Source organism: Odocoileus virginianus, chromosome 9, assembly GCF_023699985.2.
Source record: "Odocoileus virginianus isolate 20LAN1187 ecotype Illinois chromosome 9, Ovbor_1.2, whole genome shotgun sequence".
Classification (NCBI taxonomy): Eukaryota; Metazoa; Chordata; class Mammalia; order Artiodactyla; family Cervidae; genus Odocoileus; species Odocoileus virginianus.
The window spans coordinates 70,851,963-70,871,623 of NC_069682.1; the positions used below are offsets into that span (position 1 = coordinate 70,851,963).

Genomic DNA, 19,661 nt, shown 5'->3' on the forward strand with positions numbered 1-19,661 from the left:
CCAGCCAGCTAGCAGGGTCTCCGGGTGATGCCAATGCCATAGAAATACCCCCAAATGAGTCCCTTGAAGCCAGGGCCGCCAGGATCCTGGGCATCGAGGTGGCTGTGGAGTCCCTGCTGCCAGGCGCCCAGAGGGCAGGGCAGAGCCGGCACGCCGAGCCCGATGGAAGTGCCCTCAGGCCCGAGACCCCCAGACAGGAGGCAGTAGCCAGCTTGGCCCAGCCCAGTGAGTCCACTGCACCCGCCGACGACTTCTATGGCAGGAGGAAGTGCGGCTGGACCAAGAGCCCTCTGTTTGTAGGCGAGAGGGACAGCACCCAGCAGGCTCCCCGGGCCTCTGAGCCCGCGGATGTGGACGGGCCGTCCCCAGCAAGGCTCCCGAACCTCCGCCCAGCCCCCCGGAGTCCCAGCCTTTCCTTCCCAAGGACGTGGAGACAAAGCCACCCTTCAGGTCCACCTTGTTCCACTTTATAGAAAGGACCCCAGACTTGGCATTCTCGGAAAAGAAGCTCCGAAACACTTCCAGAGTGATCGAAAGTTTACAGGAGAAGCTGGTCTCCCTGCCCAGGAGGGCAGACCCCGACCGCCTGATGAGGATGAAGGAGGTGAGCTCTGTGTCTCGGATGAGGCTCCTGACGTCCCGGGGCGTGGACTCCACGGAGGAGCCCAAGGCCGAGAGGGACCCCGGGGCATGGCCAGGAGGCCTAGTGGCTCCCAGCGCCGGGCACAAGCTCTCCGGCCCCCAAGGTGCTCTGTCGCTGGAAGCAGACAGGCATCCAGCAGTGCGAAGGGAGGAGAATGGCGGCCGGGACTTCTGGTGCCCAGAAACAGACATTCTCCCAGATAACTCTCGGACTTCCCAGGTGGTTCTAGTGATAAAGAACCCGCCTGCAAATGCAGGAGACATGAGAGGTGTGAGCTTGATCCCTGAGTCGGGAAGATCCTCTGGAGGAGGACATGGTAACCCACACCAGTATTCTTGCCTGGAGAATCCCATGGACAGAGGAGCCTGGAGGTTCCAGTCCATGGGGTTGCAAAGAGTCGGACATGACTGAAGCGAATGAAGCAAGAAGCGAATAACCTGCATTGCTTGGTTAGCCTAATGAGAAAAGACATACCCGAGTGATTCAATAAACTTCTTGCCCTGGGATTCTTACCGAAAAAAAAAAAAAAAAAAAAACCCACCCTTGACTCCCACTTCCACACATACCCTCCTCCAAACCATCAGCAAGCTGGGCCACCCTTCCCCCAAAGAGTGTTCCAGACCTGGCTCTTGTTTGTCAACTTACACCCCGAATCAGCACCATGGCCTCTGCACAGCCAGGGGACCCCTGCAGCCTTCTCCCCAGTGGTTCCCAGTCCGCCCTCTTCCTTCTGAATCAGCTGAGGATTCAGTCGAGTTGTGGGGGGCCTTGCTCCACCTCCCAGAGGTCCACCCTGTGCAGTCAAGACTGGGGATCCTGTTCTGACGGGTCTCCAGTCTCCGCTTCTGCCCTCTCTGGGCTCCTCCCCTCACAGCATCTAGAGGGATCCTATTTAAAAATATCACCTGCTTGCTCAAAACTTTCCATGGACAGCAAGGGTCGCAACAGACAAAAGGTTAGAAACAGCTCAACTGTCCACCAACAGATGAATGGATGAACAAATTCAGTGCGTGTACACGGTGGATTATTTAGCTACAAAAAGGAATGGAACGCTGATACATACAGCAGGAATAAACCTTGAAAGCCTTATGCTAAGTGAAAGAAGCCAGATACAAAAAGCCATATTTAAATGAAAGATCCAGAAGAGGCAAACCCAGAGACAGAAAAAACACTGATGTTCACCGGGGGCCAGAGGGGGGAAATAATGAGGAGGGACTGCTTAATGGGTATTGGCTCTTTCCTTTCGGGGTGATGAAAAAGTTCTGGGAACTAGACAGTGGTGGTTGTACAACATTGTGAATGTACTTAATGCCACTGGATTGCCCATGCTGAAATGGGTGACGGGGCTGCCCGGGTTGTCCCGTGGCTAAGAATCCATGCTCCCAGTACCTGAGGCCTGGGCTCGATCCCTGGTCAGGGAACTAGATCCCTCACATCACAACTAAGAGCCAGCACAGCCACACAGGTAAATAATAAAAGTAAACATTAAATAAAATGGGTGAAGTGGTAAATTTTGCATTATAAATACGACAATTAAAAAAAAAACTTTCCACAACCTTTTATGTCACCTTGGATAAAAGTCCCAACTCCTGCATAGCTCTCCCCTCTCCTCTCACTGATTTCCCACTGGCTCACTGCCACCTGTGGCTCACAGCCACCTGTCTGCCACCCTGCTGTTTTTCAAAGCACCTTTTGCTTTTTCCTACCCCTCATTTGGGGCTCAGTGATAAAGACTCTGCCTGCCAATGCAGGAGACTCAGGTTCGACTCTTGGGTCGGGAAGATCCCCTGGAGAAGGAAATGGCAACCCACTCCAGGATTCTTGTGTGGGAAATCCCGTGGACAGAGGGGCCTGGGAGCTACAGTCCATGGGGTCGCAGAAGAGTAGGACACGACTTAGTGACTATAAACCGCCAGCAATCTCTCTTTTGACCTCAAAGTTTGTCAGTATTTCTGTCTTGCTCTTGAATCTCTCCTGCTCTTACAAAGTTCACACATGTAGAACTGTCATCTACATCCTGGGTCCCCCTCCCGTGGCACCGTGACTATTGAGAGAAGTCAGAGTTTGTTGAGTGACGAACTGCTTGCTTGATTGGAATGGATTCTTTACATCCACTTTCTGGCATCACACCCTGTCTTCATACCTTCCCCTCTGAAATCACACCTAGTCATTCCCTGGCTCAAAACCCTCCATGGGTTCCCATGAGTTGAGAACAGGAGTCTACAAAGTACAGCCCACAGACCAAATCCAGCCCCACCACCTGTTTTTGTCTGGCCCATGAGCTAAAAAAGTTTTGTTACATTTTTAAATGGTTGGGAAAAAAAATAAAAAATGAAAGCAATTTGGAGAATGCATGAATTATATGAAATTTTGGAGAAGGAAATGCAACCCACTCCAGTATTCTTGCCTAGAGAATCCCATACCCAGAGGAGCCTGGCTGGCTGTAATCCATAGGGTTGCACAAAGTCGGACACAACTGAAGCAATTTAGCACAGGAGATTAAAGTTTCAGTGTCTATAAGTAACGTTTTATTGAAACACAGCCTCAGGCACACACTTGTTATCCAGGCCTGCTCTTATGCTACAATAATAGGGCCTCATAGTTGCAATAAGAGACCATACATGGTCCTCAAAGTGAAAAAGTTACTCAGTTGTGTCCGACTCTTTGCAACCCCATGGCCTATACAGTCTGTGGAATTCTCCAGGCCAGAATGCTGGAGTGGGTAGCCTTTCCCATCTCCAGGGGATCTTCCCAACCCAGGGATCGAACCCAGGTCTACCTGCATTGCAGGCAGATTCTTTACCAGCTGAGCCACAAGGGATGGTCCTCAAAGCCTAATATAATTACTACCTGATCCTTTACAGAAGGGCTTCCCCAGGTGGCTGAGTGGAAAAGAATCTGCCGGCCAATGCAGGAGACACCTTTGTGGGGAAGATCCCCTGGAGAAGGAAATAGCAACCCGCTCCAGTATTCTTGCCTGGAAAATTCCACAGAGGAGCCTGGCAGGTTACAATCCGTAGGGTCACAAAGAGTCGTACACGACTGAGTGACTGAACATGCATGAACACTTACAAAAAAATCTCTGCAAGTCCCTCTCAGATGAAAATCCTGTACCTGGCCTGCAGAACCCCCTCCAGCCTGGTCCCTAAATCTCTGAGCTCGAGGTCTTTGCTCAGCACCCATCTGAGCTCCCTTTCCCTTCTGGGACATCGCCTGTTATTTCCTTCCTAGGACACAGCACAACACATAAGCTCCTTAATTCTTCACTTAGTTACTTTTTGCTTGTGTACAAAGGAAGGAACTCTGTGAATCTGTTCACTAATATTCCCCAGGCTACCACAAACCTGGGTACTATAGTAGCTGCTCAATAAATATTTAGCCAATGAATCACACTTTCTTCTTACATAAAGGAGTTTCTCTGCAACATCTTCAGTAGATCAACCTTGGCCCTGATTTGGATTTTGCAGCTTCTTGCAATGTACAATGTCATAATTTATATACAAACAGAGAAAGTTGTATACATATATAATTTATATACAAATTGGAGAAGGAAATGGTAACCCACTCCAGTGTTCTTGCCTGGAGAATCCCAGGGACGGTGGAGCCTGGTGGACTGCTGTCTATGGGGTCACACAGAGTCAGACACAACTGAAGTGACTTAGCAGTAACAGCAGAGAAAGTTAACCACCAGTCATTTTATCTATGGCAATATAGAGAAATATAAACAAAACAGCTTTCCCCTTCAACTGTTTATTGACTCCAGTCACCTGACCTACTTTGGGCTCCTGAAAATGTGCCACTTTCATCTTGTCAAACTAGTTCCCACCCTTTGAGGACCTTCGCACCTGGTCCTTCTGCTTCAGAGCCAGGACCAAAGGTCACCTCCTCCAGGAAGCTCTCTAGGATCATGCCACATCCCAACAGTGATTTGCCTTCCCAACACTTACCATATTCTAAAATTAAGTGTTGTATTTCCTTTTAAGGTAGGAAACGTGTTGTTTTCATATATACAGTTACCACCACAGAGTCCAGAGCAGGTCCGGAATTCAAGACTCTCTCAATGCTTGTTTGAGTGACTAAAATCCCTTGAGTTTCTGTACACATTTTTTAAATAGTTTGTTCAGTTCAGTTCAGTTCAGTACAGTTGCCCAGTCATGTCTGACTCTTTGCGACCCCATGAATCACAGCACGCCAGGCCTCCCTGTCCATCACCAACTCCTGGTTGTCACTGGGTATAAAAAGATGCTTAATCTTTTATGGACAGGGGGATTTTTGCAGAAACTAAAGCCTGTGGCTGGTGATTTGTTATGTGATATTGATACGGCTCTGGTCAATGATGTGTTAATATATACTTGCTAAGTAACTAGAGTGACTTCTATGAGCCTCCACCTCCTTTTAAAGCCACTCCCACCTCCAACTCTCCTCAGAAGATATCAGCAGTGTCTGGCAGCATCATCTTCACCTTAAAGAGCAGCTTAACCCATTGAGTTTACTACCTCCAGGCGCTGATACAATCTTTATATCATTTAATTAATCCTCCCAGTTATGCATGAGGTTCTATTATTACCTTCCTTTTACCAATGAAGAAACCGAGGCAGAGAGATTAAGTAACGTACTCGTCTGAAAAAGGAAGACTTTCGTAAGAAAAATGAACTCTAAGCCCTCCCAACCTCAAATTTCAAGAAACAAACACTGTGGGAAAGGGAATCAAGGCAGACAGGAAACACTCAAACGTGATCCGAAATCAGTTTCACAGCAACAAAACAGGACAGTAAAGCCCCCAAAGACAGCCCAGACTTGGGGGCGATTTGGTCAAAACTCAATTCTCAAATGATCTCAGGCCACCAAAGCTCGTATTTCCCAGCCAGTACTGCAAGTCCCAAACCTGGTCGTCACCCTTGACCTCTGCTCTCCATCTCCCCTCCCATTTCCCATCCGGGAGCTCCGTAGGATTTACCTTCTGAGCGTCTTACACTGTCGACTGCGGCCACGTAACTCCATTCTACAGAGGTGGTGGCCTGCTCCAGATCCACCATTAGCTGTTATCTGGGCAGGAAGGGAACAGCCTCCCACCAGCCCCCAGGCCTCAGTCTGCTCCCACCCCCCACTCTCAGCAGCCAGAGGGATCTTTTGAAATTTCAATTTGGATCAGGACACACCCCCATTTCCCGCCCCCAACCTCCAAAAACCTTTCAAAGATTTCCCATTGTTCTCAAGTCAAAGTCTTTCATTCTTAACCAAGCCTTCTGGGGTTTGCAGGATTCCCTTTCCCAAAGTCAGCTTAGGTCTCACCTCCAGCCAGACCCCTGCCATCTTGGGAGGCTCTGATACCAACAAGGTTTCTGACCCGATTCAAATTCTGACCCTGCTATTCATTCTCTGTGTGACCTTGTGCAAGTAACTTAACCTCTCTGGGAAAATGTGAATTGTAATGTAGTGTTGACAAGAGTCAATTAGTTCCTTTCAGTTCGGTTCAGTCGCTCAATCGTGTCCGCCTCTTTGCGACCCCATGGACTGCAGCCTGCCAGGCCTCCCTATCCATTGCCAACTCCTGGAGCTTGCGCACTCTCATGTCCATCGAGTCGGTGATGCCATCCAACCAACTCATCTCTGTCGTCCCCTTCTCCTCCCGCCTTCAATCTTACCCAGCATCAGGGTCTTTTCAAACAAGTCAGTTCTTCACATCAGGTGGCCAAAGTATTGGATTTTCAGCTTCAGCATCAGTCCTTCCAATGAATATTCAGGACTGATTTCCTTTAGGATTGATCTCCTTTGCAGTCCAAGGGATTCTCAAGAGTCTTCTCCAACACCCCAGTTCAAAAGCATCAATTCCTCAGTACTCAGCTTTCTTTAGAGTCCAACTCTCACATCCATACATGACTACTGGAAAAACCATAGCGTTGACTAGAAGGACCTTTGTTGGCAAAGTAATATCTCTGCTTTTTGATATGCTGTCTAGGTTGGTCATAACTTTTCTTCCAAGGGGCAAGCATCTTAATTTCATGGCTGCAGTCACCATCTGCAGTGATTTTGGAACCCCAAAAATAAAGTCTCTCACTGTTTCTATTATTTCCCCATCTACTTGCCGTGAGTGATGGGACTGGATGACATGATCTTAGTTTTCTGAATGTTGAGTTTTAAGCCAACTTTTTCACTCTCCTCTTTCACTTTCATCAAGAGGCTCTTTAGTTCTTCTTCACTTTCTGCCATAAGGGTGGTGTCATCTGTGTATTTGAGATTATTGATATTTCTCCCAGCAATCTTGATTCTAGCTTGTGCTTCATCCAGCCCAGGATTTCACATGATGTACTCTGCATTTAAGTTAAATAAGCAGGGTGACAATATACAACCTTGATGTACTCCTTTCCCAATTTGGAATCAGTCTGTTGTTTCATGTCCAGATCTAACTGTTGCTTCTTGACCTGCATACAGATTTCTCAGGAGGCAGGTAAGGTGGTCTGGTATTCCCATCTCAAAGAATTTTCCACAGTTTGTTGTGATCCACACAGTCAAAGGCTTTGGTGCAGTAAATAAAGCAGAGATAGATGTTTTTCTGGAACTCTCTTGCTTTTTAGATGATCCAACAGATGTTGGCAATTTGATCTCTGGTTCCTCTGCCGTCTCTAAATCCAGCTTGCACATCTGGAAGTTCATGGTTCACATACTGTTGAAGCCTGGCTTGGAGAATTTTGAGCATTACTTTGCTCGCATGTGAGATGAGTGCAATTGTGCAGTAGTTTGAACATTCTTTGGCATTGCCTTTCTTTGGGATTGGAATGAAAACTGACCTTTTCCAGTCCTGTGGCCACTGCTGAGTTTTCCAAATTTGCTGGCATATTGAGTACAGCACTCTCACAGCGTCATCTTTCAGGATTTGAAATAGCTCAACCGGAATTCCATCACCTCCACTAGCTTTGTTCGTAGTGATGCTTCCTAAGGCCCACTTGACTTCACATTCCAGGATGTCTGACTCCAGGTGAGGGATTACATCATCGTGATTATCTGGGTCATGAAGATATTTTTTGTATAGTTCTTCTGTGTATTCTTGCCACCTCTTCTTATATCTTCTGCTTCTGTTAGGTCCATACCATTTCTGTCCTTTACTGAACCCATCTTTGCATGAAATTTTCCCTTGCTGTCTCTAATTTTTCTGAAGAGATCTCTAGTCTTTCCCATTGTATTGTTTTCCTCTATTTCTTTGCATTGATCACTGAGGAAGGCTTTCTTATCTCTCCTGGCTATTCTTTGGAACTCGGCATTCAGATGGGTATATCTTTCCTCTTCTCCTTTGCCTTTAGCTGGTCTTCTTTTCCCAGCTGTTTATAAGGCCTCCTCAGACAACCATTTAGACTTTTTGCGTTTCTTTTTCTCGGGGATGGTCTTGATCACTGCCTCCTGTACAATGTCACAAACCTCCATCCATAGTTCTTCAGGCACTCTGTCTATCAGATCTAATCCCTTGAATCTATTTGCCACTTCCACTGTATAATCATAAGGGATTTGATTTAGGTCATACCTGAATGTTTCCTTTAGTAATAGTATTTATTTGGCACAGTGTCTGGCACTACTTAGCTGTCACTATTTTTGGCAGAAATCTCCTACTCATCCTTCAAAACCCAACATGAAATTCATTTCTTCAGTGTACCCTTCCTGGAGTCACTTTCCAATTAATTAGACTGCCCCCTGCTATTTGCTACCTTCATGCTGCTATGGCAATCATAAATGAATCCTTAATACATTTAATAGCTGGATATAAAGACATCATTGATTCCTTATTTAGTGTCTATTTTGTTCAATTCTGTACCTCCTTTGCACACAGTAGGTGCTCAGAAGTAATCTGGTGAGTGTTGAACACAGACTGGCTGAATGAATCAACCCTAAGGATGTCCGAATCTGCAGTGTTCAAGAAGAATTAGGAAAGTTGAATTTTAATGAGAATTCAGGAAAACTGGAGCCAGCATAAAGGAACTTGGGAGGAGAGTGGGTAATGAGGTTCCAAAAAGGAAGCTACAGTGATTTGGTATGTAAAGCAAAAGTGGGAGGGGCTGTGTGCAGGGAGGGGTCAACCTAAGCTGACCCCTGAGAATTCCGGAGAATTCCCAGGAGAGCAACTCAAGTGTTACCCTGGGGCAGGAAGCTTCCTGGGATCCGGGTCTTTCCGCGTACTTCTAGCCCTTTCTCCTTGCTCTCACCCGCCCACCCCCCGCCACCCCTTCCCCATTCTCCCACCTCCCTGGCTCACCAGCTCCAGTTCCTCTAGTCCTAGCTGTACCCCAGGCCTCAACCAGCCTAACGTCAGAACCTGTAAAGGGTGGCCAGGTTTAGCAGATAAAAATAGAGGACACCCAATTTAAAGTTGAAAATTTCCAGCGCCACCAACTCTTAACTCTCTGGTCCCATCAGACTCAACCCAGTAGGGTCTTGTCTTAATTACCTTTCTGTTTTGGAGTCCTGAGCCTCCTTGGAAGAGTCATTCAACCCCTCTGACCTGCTTCTGCCTCTGGGTAAGAGAGATAGGAGTGTCAACCAGCCAGGGTGGAGTTAGGACTCTGAGAAAAAGACCTGCCCGGGTCTTTGCACCCAGTACAGATGCCATAAAGAGCAACCAGTGAGGCTATTCTTCTACTCCCTTCTCCTGATGTCATCTCCTGGGTCTCACCAGGAAGCTTTCAATATGAATGGCTGAACCCATTTTACAGAGGAGGAAAACTGAGGTCAGCCAATCAGAGGAGGGCTAAGAGGAGAATTCCGTCTTTGGGACTGTCATGCTGTAGCTCTTCTTGACTATCAGATGTGAATGTACAGTAAACTATAAGCAAAAGGAAGGCAGGGACTTGCCTTGGGTTCTGATGATGGACTCCCAGAACCCAGCACAGTACCTGGCTCTCAGGAGGTGTGGCATAAAGATCAATGGAACTGGGGACTTCCCTCGTGGTCCAGTGGCTAAGACTCCGAGCTCCCAATGCAGGGGGACCAGGTTCAGTCCCTGGTCAGGGAGCTGAATCCCACACGCCACAACTAAGAGTTCACAAGACACAACTAAAGATTCCACATGCTGCAACTAAGAGCTGGTGCAGCGAAATAAATAAGTATTCAAAGAAAGATCCATGGGATGGGTGAGCACAGGCCCATCGGAGTCCCCATTTTGTGAGAGTACATGCTCTCGTGTGCTCTCTCCCTTTCTCTCTGCATGTCCTGGGTGTCCAGCCCATGTCTGCCTTTCTGTACTTTCTCCATCACCCCATCTACATTGGGCTGGTGAGGGGAGCAGAAGAGGATTAAGCTTAAGGCAGATTTCTGTGTTTGTTTGTTTTCTTTTTCTAAAATGAAGCAAAATGACAAAATGCAATTCAAAAGGAAAGAGCCATGACCCTGGGGGTGTCAAAATGCCCATTTTGGCTGCTGTCCGCCTGGGAAGGAGAGACCTCCAAGAACTTGAATTCAACACAGTCCCATTCTGCTTTCGTTAGACACCCAATGTTTCCCCATCTGTGGCAAGTTGTCCTAAAACAATTAGGAGATAAAGGAATTTTCAGAATAGGATTTTGAGGGTATCTGAGGAGCTGTGTTGAATCCAGCCCAGAGAGCCCACTCAGAATGTGGAACCACGGCATGGTCATGTGGATTAACCCTCTTGGAGAGGCACTGGTGGGTTTACAGGGGCAACCACGGTACCTGTTCTTAACTGCTCCCACCTGGACCTAAAGTCAGACAGAAACACTGGGGTCTGACTTAGGGAATTATTTTCTGTTTCTCAGCAATGTTTTCTTCATTTGGAGACAGGAATTGGATGGTGGTGGGGTGTGATAAAAGAAGTCTGGAGTTTTAAAACCAGTTTGACCAGAAGTCACGCTCTTTCTAGGTAACCTGAATTGACTTGCCAGTGTTATAGGTTCATTAAATTCTCACCTTTGGGGCACCTCCCCCCTGGCCGGCGGCAGCCTAGTCATGGCTCTTGGCCTGACCAGTGGACCTTTCTCCACGAACGTCCCCTGGAGGAAAGAGCCTTCAGCTCCAAGGTCACCTCCTCCCAGAGGCCTTCCTTGATGGCTTTAACCAGCGGAGGCGCCCCAGCCCCGCCCTGTATGACATCACCCTGTTGCACTGAGCCCTGTCAGCAATCACACCACAGGCTGTTCTCTGCTGACTTATTGGATTCTTGGTCTCCCCCAGCCAGACGTTCAGCCCCAAAAAGACAGGATGCTGTCTGGCTGGTTTGTTGTGTATCCCCAGCCCTAGGAGGCTGCCTAGTCCAGAGCAGATGTCACATCAGAGCCTGTTAAAAGGATAAATAATAGTAACAGTAATAATAACTCATGTTAACTGCCTGCTGACTATTTTTTGGTCTCCAGGTGAGGCTCAAATCAACGTTTTTCATGTATTAAGCCACTGAATCCTCCCAGCATTTTGAGGTTGGTACTCTGGCATGCTGCTTTGCACTGGCTGTTCCCTGTGCTTGGAATGCTCTTCCCTCAGAAAGCCACAGGACTCACCCCCTGCCTTCATTCAGGATGCCAGCAACTCAGAAGCCTTGCCAGGACCCCCTCATCCCACACCCCACTGTTGGGGGCTGAACTGTGCCGTCCCCGCCAAGAAACGTAATGGACCACCACCCCCTCCCCCCTACCCCCAGCTGAGAATGTGGCCTCTGGGGAAGTAGGATCCGTACAGAGGTCAAAATGAAATGGGGTCATGGGGGTGCGCCCTCATCTAAGAAGAGTGGTGCCCTTATTCAAAAGGGACCTTTGGACAGACATGCGCAGAGGGAAGACGCTGTGGAGACACACGGGGAGAAGGCCTTGTGTAGATGGAGGATTGGTCTGCAGGATTTACAAGCCTTGGGATGCCCAAGAGAGCTGGGAGGCCAGCAGAAGCAAGGAGACAAGGAAGGATTCCCCGCCCCCACACGTCCCCACCAACACCTTGGATTCAGACCTCTGGCCCCTAGGAGAGCAAGACAATAAACCTCTATTGCTTTAAGCCACCCGGTTTGTGGCACTTTGCTCACAGCCTAGGAAACCAAGACACCTGCTTGTTTTTCTTCCTGGCACTTATCACCACCTGCCACTGCACTGATACATTTTGCCTCCTTAATCCCCGCACCTAGCCTGGAGTGTAAGTCTCTCAGGGTCAAGGTCTAATGCTCACGGATCTGTTGCAAAGCCTGACATGGATTTGTTCTTTCAAGAAGCATATATGAGTCCCTACTGTGTGCCAGGCTTTTCTCTAAGTGCTGGGGATACAGCAGTCAATTCAGCAAATATCCTTTGACGCTGACAGTCTAGGGAGAAGAGACAGATAATAAACAGGAAATGGTGATAAGTGCTATGGGGACAAACATAGCAGGGAGGGACCCAGGGGGGTTGTGGTGGGCGGCAGTGATATTTGGGGTGGACAGAGACCTCCAAAAGGAGGAGACAGCTGAGGGGAGGCCCCAGGGAGACGAGGGAGGAGGCACAAGGTGTCTGGGGAATACATCACAGGAAGGGCCGTGGTTCCCTACCTGGAGATTTTGCCCCACAGAGGACGTGTGGCAGTTTCCGGAGATACAGAGATGCTGTAGACAGCCAGTACATGGAGGCCGGGAATGCTGGTGACCACCCAGAAATGCACCCCCCACCCCGCTACCCCCTCAACAAAGCTAAGTAACGACAAGCCCCAAACGTCCGTGGCATGACGCTGAGAAGCACAAAGGTGTGGGGAGGGGGAAGGCCCACCTGGGAGCTTCCTGCAAGTGTAGGTGCTGAGTGCTCGGTGTTGAGGAGTGCTGGAAGGATTTACAGCAGGGCAGGACACAGCAGCAGGGGAGGTCAGAGGGCGCCGAGGGACGGAGGGAGGGACAGAACGGCCACTGGGACCATTTTAAGGAGCTCAGTCTGTTTCCTGGCCTGGCTGCTTTGGGTCTTGGTTGCATCGGGCGAGATCTTGTGCTCTGGTGCGTGGACTCTGGCTGCCGAGCGCGGGCGTCATTGTTCTGCAGCACGAGGGGTCTGAGTTCCCCGACCAGGGATCGAACTTGCGTCCTCTGCATGGGAAGGTGGACTCCTAACCCCCCCGGACCACCAGGGGAGTCCCAGGAGCTCCGGCGCTATCCTCAATGAGACAGGAAGCCCCTGGCAGCTTTTCAGCTGAGGAGAGACACAGTCTGGCTTACTGTGAAGGATCACCTCTGGCTCTGAGGCTGCAAACAGACCTAAGCGACAGGGGGGAGGGCAAGAGGAGCGAGTCCGGCGGGGAGGCTCTTGGGCTATTTCGGGCCCCAGGTGGAGGTGGCCCAGAGCAGAGGAGACTGAGGAGGTGGAGAGAAGGGGTAAGGTTCTAGGTCTGCTCGGAAAGTCCAGCTGATAGGGTTTGTGTGGGGCGGGAGAGGAGTGGATGACTTCAAGGTTTGGGGGCCTGAGCTGCTGAGAAGATGGAGTCGGTGTGGCAGAGATGTGGCGGTAATGGGGGGAGAGGGAGAGGGGATGAGGGACTCAGTCATACCAGTAGATGGCAGGGAAGCTGTTGAATAGCCAGGGCGGTGTGTAGGGGGAAGCGGGAATTTGAGCTGGAGGTATAAATGTGGGAAGAGGCATCACCGTATAGAGAATAGACTGTTGGATGGCATCAGTGACTTGATGGACATGAGTCTGAGCAATCTCCGGGAGTTAGTGATGGACTGGGAAGCCTGGTGTGCTACGGTCTATGGGGTTGCAAAGTCAGACACGACTGAACGACTGAACTGAAAGCCATGATGGGGGATGAGATTTCCTGGAACTGGGGGTTCTAGGGGCAAGACACAGGTTCAAGGACCAATCCTTGAGGCTCTCCACAGTCGGGACATTTGGCCCTGACAGTGAGCTCACAAAGATGCTGAGAAGTCTCCGGTGAGGCGGGAGGAGAGCCAGCCTAGAGGCGCTTCCTAGAACCCTAGGGGAGAACGCGTCTGAAGGAGGAAGCTGTCAGCCACCTCATCGAATGCTCCTGATCAGTCAAGTTGGCTGCGGCCTGAGAACAGACCATTGACTGGACTTAGCAACATGATGGCCACAGAAGCGCTTGACAAACCTAAACCTTTGTTGATGGACAGCCTCAGACGTCCTCAAAAGACGGTCACTTTAAGCCTTGGGAAAGCAGCTGAGAAAGACATGTGCGTTCAAGCCTGGCTCGGGCATTTTCTAACTGTGTGACCTTGGACAAGTTCTTGCCCGCCCCAATGCCCCAGTTACCCCTAACACTGTCCAAGTAGATGAGATCATGATAAGTAAAGAGGCTCTTAGCCTCATAAACCCAGAAACGCCTTGTAGGGGGCAGTGACTGTTGCCGGTGTCTGTAAAGACGCCACCGCTGAAATCAACACTCAAGGTCACCCGGCTTCTGCTGACATCATTTGGCAGAGAGCAGACCAAGAATTCTCAACCTTTCAAGGACGGCATGTGCTGTTAGCGTGAGGTCAGAAACCTTCATGCTGCCTGACAAAAGATATAACACATATATTATGTTAATCTACACGATTTTGAATAGGAAACGAATATACAGGGTAAAGAATTAAAACATAGAAAGGTATCCAGGGAAAAATTTAGTTTCCCCAATCATTTGATGCCCTCCCCAGAGGAAATGACCAGCACCAGATAACAGAATGTACCCAGGCATCTTCCCCAGCAGTGGCACCCCCCATCCTTTTTTTTTTTTAAGTCTCTTGGCCATACCTCACAGGCTTGTGGGATCTTTGCTCCCCCACCAGGGATGGAACCCACACCTCCTGCTTTGGAAGTGTGGAGTCTTAACCACTGGACTTCCAGGGAAGTCCCAGGAAGGAAATTTAGACACAGAAGATGAGGTAAACAAAGGCAAGGGAAAGATGGCCATCTACCAACCAGGAGGGGAAGGCCCAGAAAAAAAAAATCCTTCTCCCTCCTTGCCCACACACTGATTTTGTGACAATACATGTCAGTGGTTTAAGCCCCACAGTCTGTGGCACGTCCCCATGGCAGCCCAAGCAGGTGTCTGTCGTCTTACCTGCTCCACCACCAGTGGAAGGCTGGTTCCACGAGCACCAGGGATTTATGTTTTGTTTTGATTTTTTACAATCCTATTTACTTTTAATTGAAGGAAAATTGCTTCACAATATGGTGTTAGCCTCTGTCATACATCAACATGAGTCACCATAAATACACATGTGTCTCCTCCCTCTTTAACCTCCCTCCCACCTCCCACTGTGTGTTTTTTTTTTTTAAACATTTGTTTTTACATATTTATTTGGCTGCACCGGCTCTTAGTTGCAGCACACAGGATCTTCCATCTTTGTGGCAGCAGGAAGAATCTTTGGTTGTGCCTTGTAAACTCCTAGCTGCAGTGTGTGGGGTCTAATCCCCCGACCAGGGATGGACACTGGGCCGCCTGCATTAGGAGCGTGAAGTCTTAGCTACTGGGCCACTAGGGAAGTCCTGATTTCTGTCTATTTTTTTCACTGCTGTGTGCCCAGAGAGCTCAGAATGCATCTGGCAGATTGTCGAGGGTAGGCACATTTCCGGAAGGAATAAAAGAAGGCATGTGTGGGCTCCATTCCTGGGCAGGGAGTGTGTTGGGGTAAAGAGGTGTGTAGGAGAGCTGTGAGTTACCTGTAACTGAGGGATGGGTAAGGATAAGAAAAACATGCTGTCTTGTTCTGTCTGGACAGTGTTCTCCAAATACATAAAAGCCTGTGTGAAAAGTTACAGATGAGAAAAATCAAAGGTCAGAGAGGGGAATGTGGTAGGTTGATTGATGGCCCCCAAAGATACCGGAATCTGTAAATGTTACCTCATTTGGAAAAGGGGGGAAGTCCGGATGTGGTTAAATGGAGGATTCGGAGATGTGGGGATTACCCTGGGTTTTCTGGGTGAGCCCTGACTGCATCCTCATGTATGCACCCCTCTAACAGAAAGGCAGTGGGAGATCTGAAGACAGAGGAGACCATGTGACCATGGCTGCCGAGACTGGAGCGATGTGCCTGCAAGCCAAAGAAAGCCGGCTGCCTCAGAAGCCGGACGGGGCAAGAGCCTCCAGCTCTGGACACCTTGACTTTGACCCAGTGACACTGATTCTGGACTTTCCAGCTCCAGAATGTGAGACAATACATTTCTGTTGTTTTGAGTGGAACGAAAGCAAAAGCTGCCTAATTCTGTATAAGTCCAAGTGTTAAGCCTCTAGCCATCCCACTGCCCCAACCCTGGACAGAAGAACCACCATCATCTTATCCCGGGACCTTCATGGGTGGCTCCCTTCTGGTCCCCTCACAGCTACACTTCCCCCCCATCACAGTCCTGTACCTTCTCCATACCTAGCATGACCTGAGGATTGTGTGTCTCCCCATGTCAAAATCCTGCCTTTTCACTGCACTTTGGATCTCTTGCAAAATTCTTTTTATTTTTTTTTAAATTTGTTTATTTTTTTATTGAAGAATAATTGCTTTACAGAATTTTGTTGTTTTCTGTCAAACCTCAACATGAATCAGCCATCAGGATACATATATCCCCTCCCTTTTGAAACTTCCCCCCCATCTCCCTCCCCATCCCACCCCTCTATGTTGATCCAGAGCCCCTGTTTGAGTTTCCTGAGCCATACAGCAAATTCCTGTTGGCTATCTGTTTCACAGATGGTAAGTGTTATGAGTAAGAGTATGAGTAAGTGGTACGGTAAGAGTCCCTTGGACTTTAAGGAGATCCAACCAGTCCATCCCAAAGGAGATCAGTCCTGGGTGTTCATTGGAAGGCCTGATGTTGAAGCTGAAACTCCAATACTTTGGCCACCTGATGCGGAGAACTGACTCATTGAAAAAGACCCTGATGCTGGGAAAGATTGAAGGCCGGAGGAGAGGGGACGACAGAGGATGAGATGGTTGGATGGCATCCCCGACTCAATGGACATGGGTTTGGGTGGACTCCGGGAGTTGGTGAATGACAGGGGGGGCCTGGCGTGCTGTAGTCCACGGGGTCGCAAAGAGCCGGACACGACTGAGCGACTGGACTGAACTGAACTGAACGTAAGTTTCCATGTTACTCTCTCCACACATCTCACCCTCTCCTCCCTTCTCCCCATGTCCATAAGTCTAGTCTCTATGTCTGTTTCTCCATTGCTGCCCTCTAAATAAATTCTTCAGTACCATTTTTCTAGATTCTGTATATATGCGTTAAAAGAAAGAAAAGAAAGTGAAGTTGCTCAGTCGTGTCCAACTCTTTGCGACCCCGTGGACTGTAGCCTACCAGGCTCCTCCATCCATGGGATTCTCCAGGCAAGAATACTGGAGTGGGTTACCATTTCCTTCTCCGGGGGATCTTCCCAACCCAGGGATCTAACCCGGGTCTCCTGCATTGGAGGCAGACGCTTTAACCTCTGAGCCACCAGGGAAACATTAGAATACGACATTTATCTTTCTCTTTCAGACTCACTTCACTCTGTATAATAGGTTCTAGGTTCATCCACCTCATTAGGACTGACTCAAACGTGTTCCTTTTTATGGCTGAGTAATACTCCATTGTGTATATGTACCACAACTTCCTTATCCATTCATCTGTCAATGGACATCTAGGTTGCTTTCATAAAAATACAGAACACTTCGTGAATTTGCGTATCATCCTTGTGCAGGGGCCATGCTAATCTTCCCTGTATCATTCCAATTTTAGTATATGTGCTGCCAAAGCAAGAACCAAAATTCTTTTTTTTTAATTTTATTTTTTATTTTTCCAAAATTCTTTAAAAAAAAAAAAATTAAAATTTATTTCCTGTGCTGGGTCTTAGTTGCAGCATGCAAGATCTTTGATTTTTGTTATGGCACCTGGGATCTCTAGTTTCAACATATGAATTCTTCGTTGCAGCATGTGAGATCTAATTCCCTGACCAGAGGTGGAACCTGGCCCCTGGCACTGGGAGCACGGAGTCTTAGCCACTGGATCACCTCTTCCAAAACTCTTGACATAGCCTGCAAGACCCAGCCTAGGAGTCCAGAACCTAATTTTCTTTGTTGTTGTTGTTATTGACATGGTTTGATTCTTTAATAACGGTATCATATTACTTGGAAAATGTAAAAAGCAAACATAAAAGCCAAAACACTAAACCAAAAAACTATTAGAAATGAATATAATTTTTTTTAAACTAGCAGTATAAATGATTAACATACTCTTCTCTGTTACTCATATTCTTATACAAGAAATATACATACATATTAATTAAAAAATCTAACAGTAACAATAAAACCAGTTAAGTCGATATGCACCTAACCTTTAAGAAGAAAACGATGAAACTTTGTTGTTAGTCATTAGGCCTTGTTCAACCCTCTGCCTCCTGACGGCCCAGCAGGCTCCTCTGTCCACGGGATTTCCCAGGCCAGGGATTGAACCTGCGTCTCCTGTATTGGCAGGTGGATTCTTTAGCCCTGAGCCTACATAAAAGAAAGTGTGAAAGAGTTGAGCCACAAATAGACCCAAGAATGTATGGAATTCTCATACCAGAAGTGATGCATTAAAGCAGGGGGAAAAGATGTCTAATTCAGTAAACACAAAAGAATGATGCTGGCTTCATGCCTTATTCCCTGGCTATCAAAGATGTAATGGTTACAAACAAATAGACCATAGAAACACCGAAGAAAGCACGAAAATCTGCCTGCCAATACAGACGGCCCAAGAGACGCAGGTTTGATCCCTAGGTTGGGAAAATGCCTTGGAGTAGGAAATGGCAACCCACTCCAGTATTCTTGCCTGGAAAATTCCATGGACAGAGGAGCCTGGTGGGCTAGGGTCCTGAAGAGTTGGACATGACTGAGCGAGTGAACACAGCACATAACATTTTAAGGCCAACAAGCAACTCAGTTTCAACTTGGGAAGTTAGAACTCCACCTCCAGCGCTCCTCCACTCCAGCTGTTGGCAACTACTCAGAAACCTGAGCCCAGAATGGCCGGATCTTATGATTTTAAAAAAAAATCTGAAATCTAGATTTTTCTGGAAAACACTTTTAAAAAACCTGCTAAAAAAATGGAACAGCCCCAAATTTCCATGGCCATTCCATGGCCATCTCAGGGGCGTGAGCCACTGGTTCTCCACCTCAGGGCCGCTGCCGTGGGCTGCGCTGTCTTCTGCACTCTTCCCTGCATCTCAGTGGGGCTACTTTTATTTCTAAGACCGAGCTCCTGCTGCTTCCTTCCCTGTGGCCTTCTGGCACTTTCATCTGCAGGATGCCCTGCTTCGCCTTCCTCTGAGCCTGATCAGCACGAACTTATCTGCCTCTCCACTTTCCCAGAATTTTCCCCAAAAGGCCCGCTGTGGCCGCCTCCAGCTAAGATAGCCCCCCCTTTCCAGTTTGAATTTCCCTTGACTCCTTTTCCGTTACCCTGTGGTGTTTACCACATTGGGAAAAATCAATTCATTGTAGAATCCAGCCTCCCTGTACCAGGCTGTCACCTCTGACATATATCTACCTTTCTCTTTTTTTTTTTTGGAGCTAGTAGTAAGAACCCGCCTGCTAATGCAGGAGACATAAGAGACAAGGGTTTCATCCCTGGGTTGGGAAGATCCTCTGGCGGAGGGCATGGCAACCCACTCCAATATTCTTGCCTGGGAAATCCCATGGACAGAGAATCCCACGGACAGAAGAGTCTGGCAGGCTACAGTCCATGAAGTCACAAACAGTCAGACACCAATGATCACCGACGCGTCATCAACAGCCAGATGAAGAGACAGAAGGAGCAAGGTCCCAGACAAGGAAGCCTCTGTGCTTGTGGGGTGCAGGGCCTCGCACGATGGCACGTGAAAGCCTTCTGGTTCCCTACATGGAAGCTGTCTAAGAAAGGACTACAGAGTTGTTCTTTGGGGGTTTCATGGAGGCTTGATCCCACAGTCATGATTGACTAAGTCATTGGGCCAATGGTGATTGGTTCGACCTCAGCAAGGAAGACCCAGCATAGCTGATAAATAAATAAATCTCTAAAAAGTAAAGAGCTTTAAAATGAGGATCCACTACTTTGTTTCTCCAAGTCCACAACCTTCATGTGAGTCTGAGTGACTG

At 48.2% G+C, this 19,661-nt stretch overlaps 2 non-coding genes across 2 annotated transcripts; both read right to left on the bottom strand.

Annotated features, from left to right (window-relative positions):
- Positions 1–16,939: 16,939 nt before the first annotated feature.
- On the bottom strand, positions 16,940–17,011 carry TRNAW-CCA (transfer RNA tryptophan (anticodon CCA)). The gene has a single exon. It is a non-coding gene; the product is annotated as a tRNA-Trp (tRNA).
- Positions 17,012–17,203: 192 nt separating this feature from the next.
- LOC139036901 (U6 spliceosomal RNA) lies at positions 17,204–17,306 on the bottom strand. The gene has a single exon (XR_011489755.1). It is a non-coding gene; the product is annotated as a U6 spliceosomal RNA (small nuclear RNA).
- Positions 17,307–19,661: the final 2,355 nt, after the last annotated feature.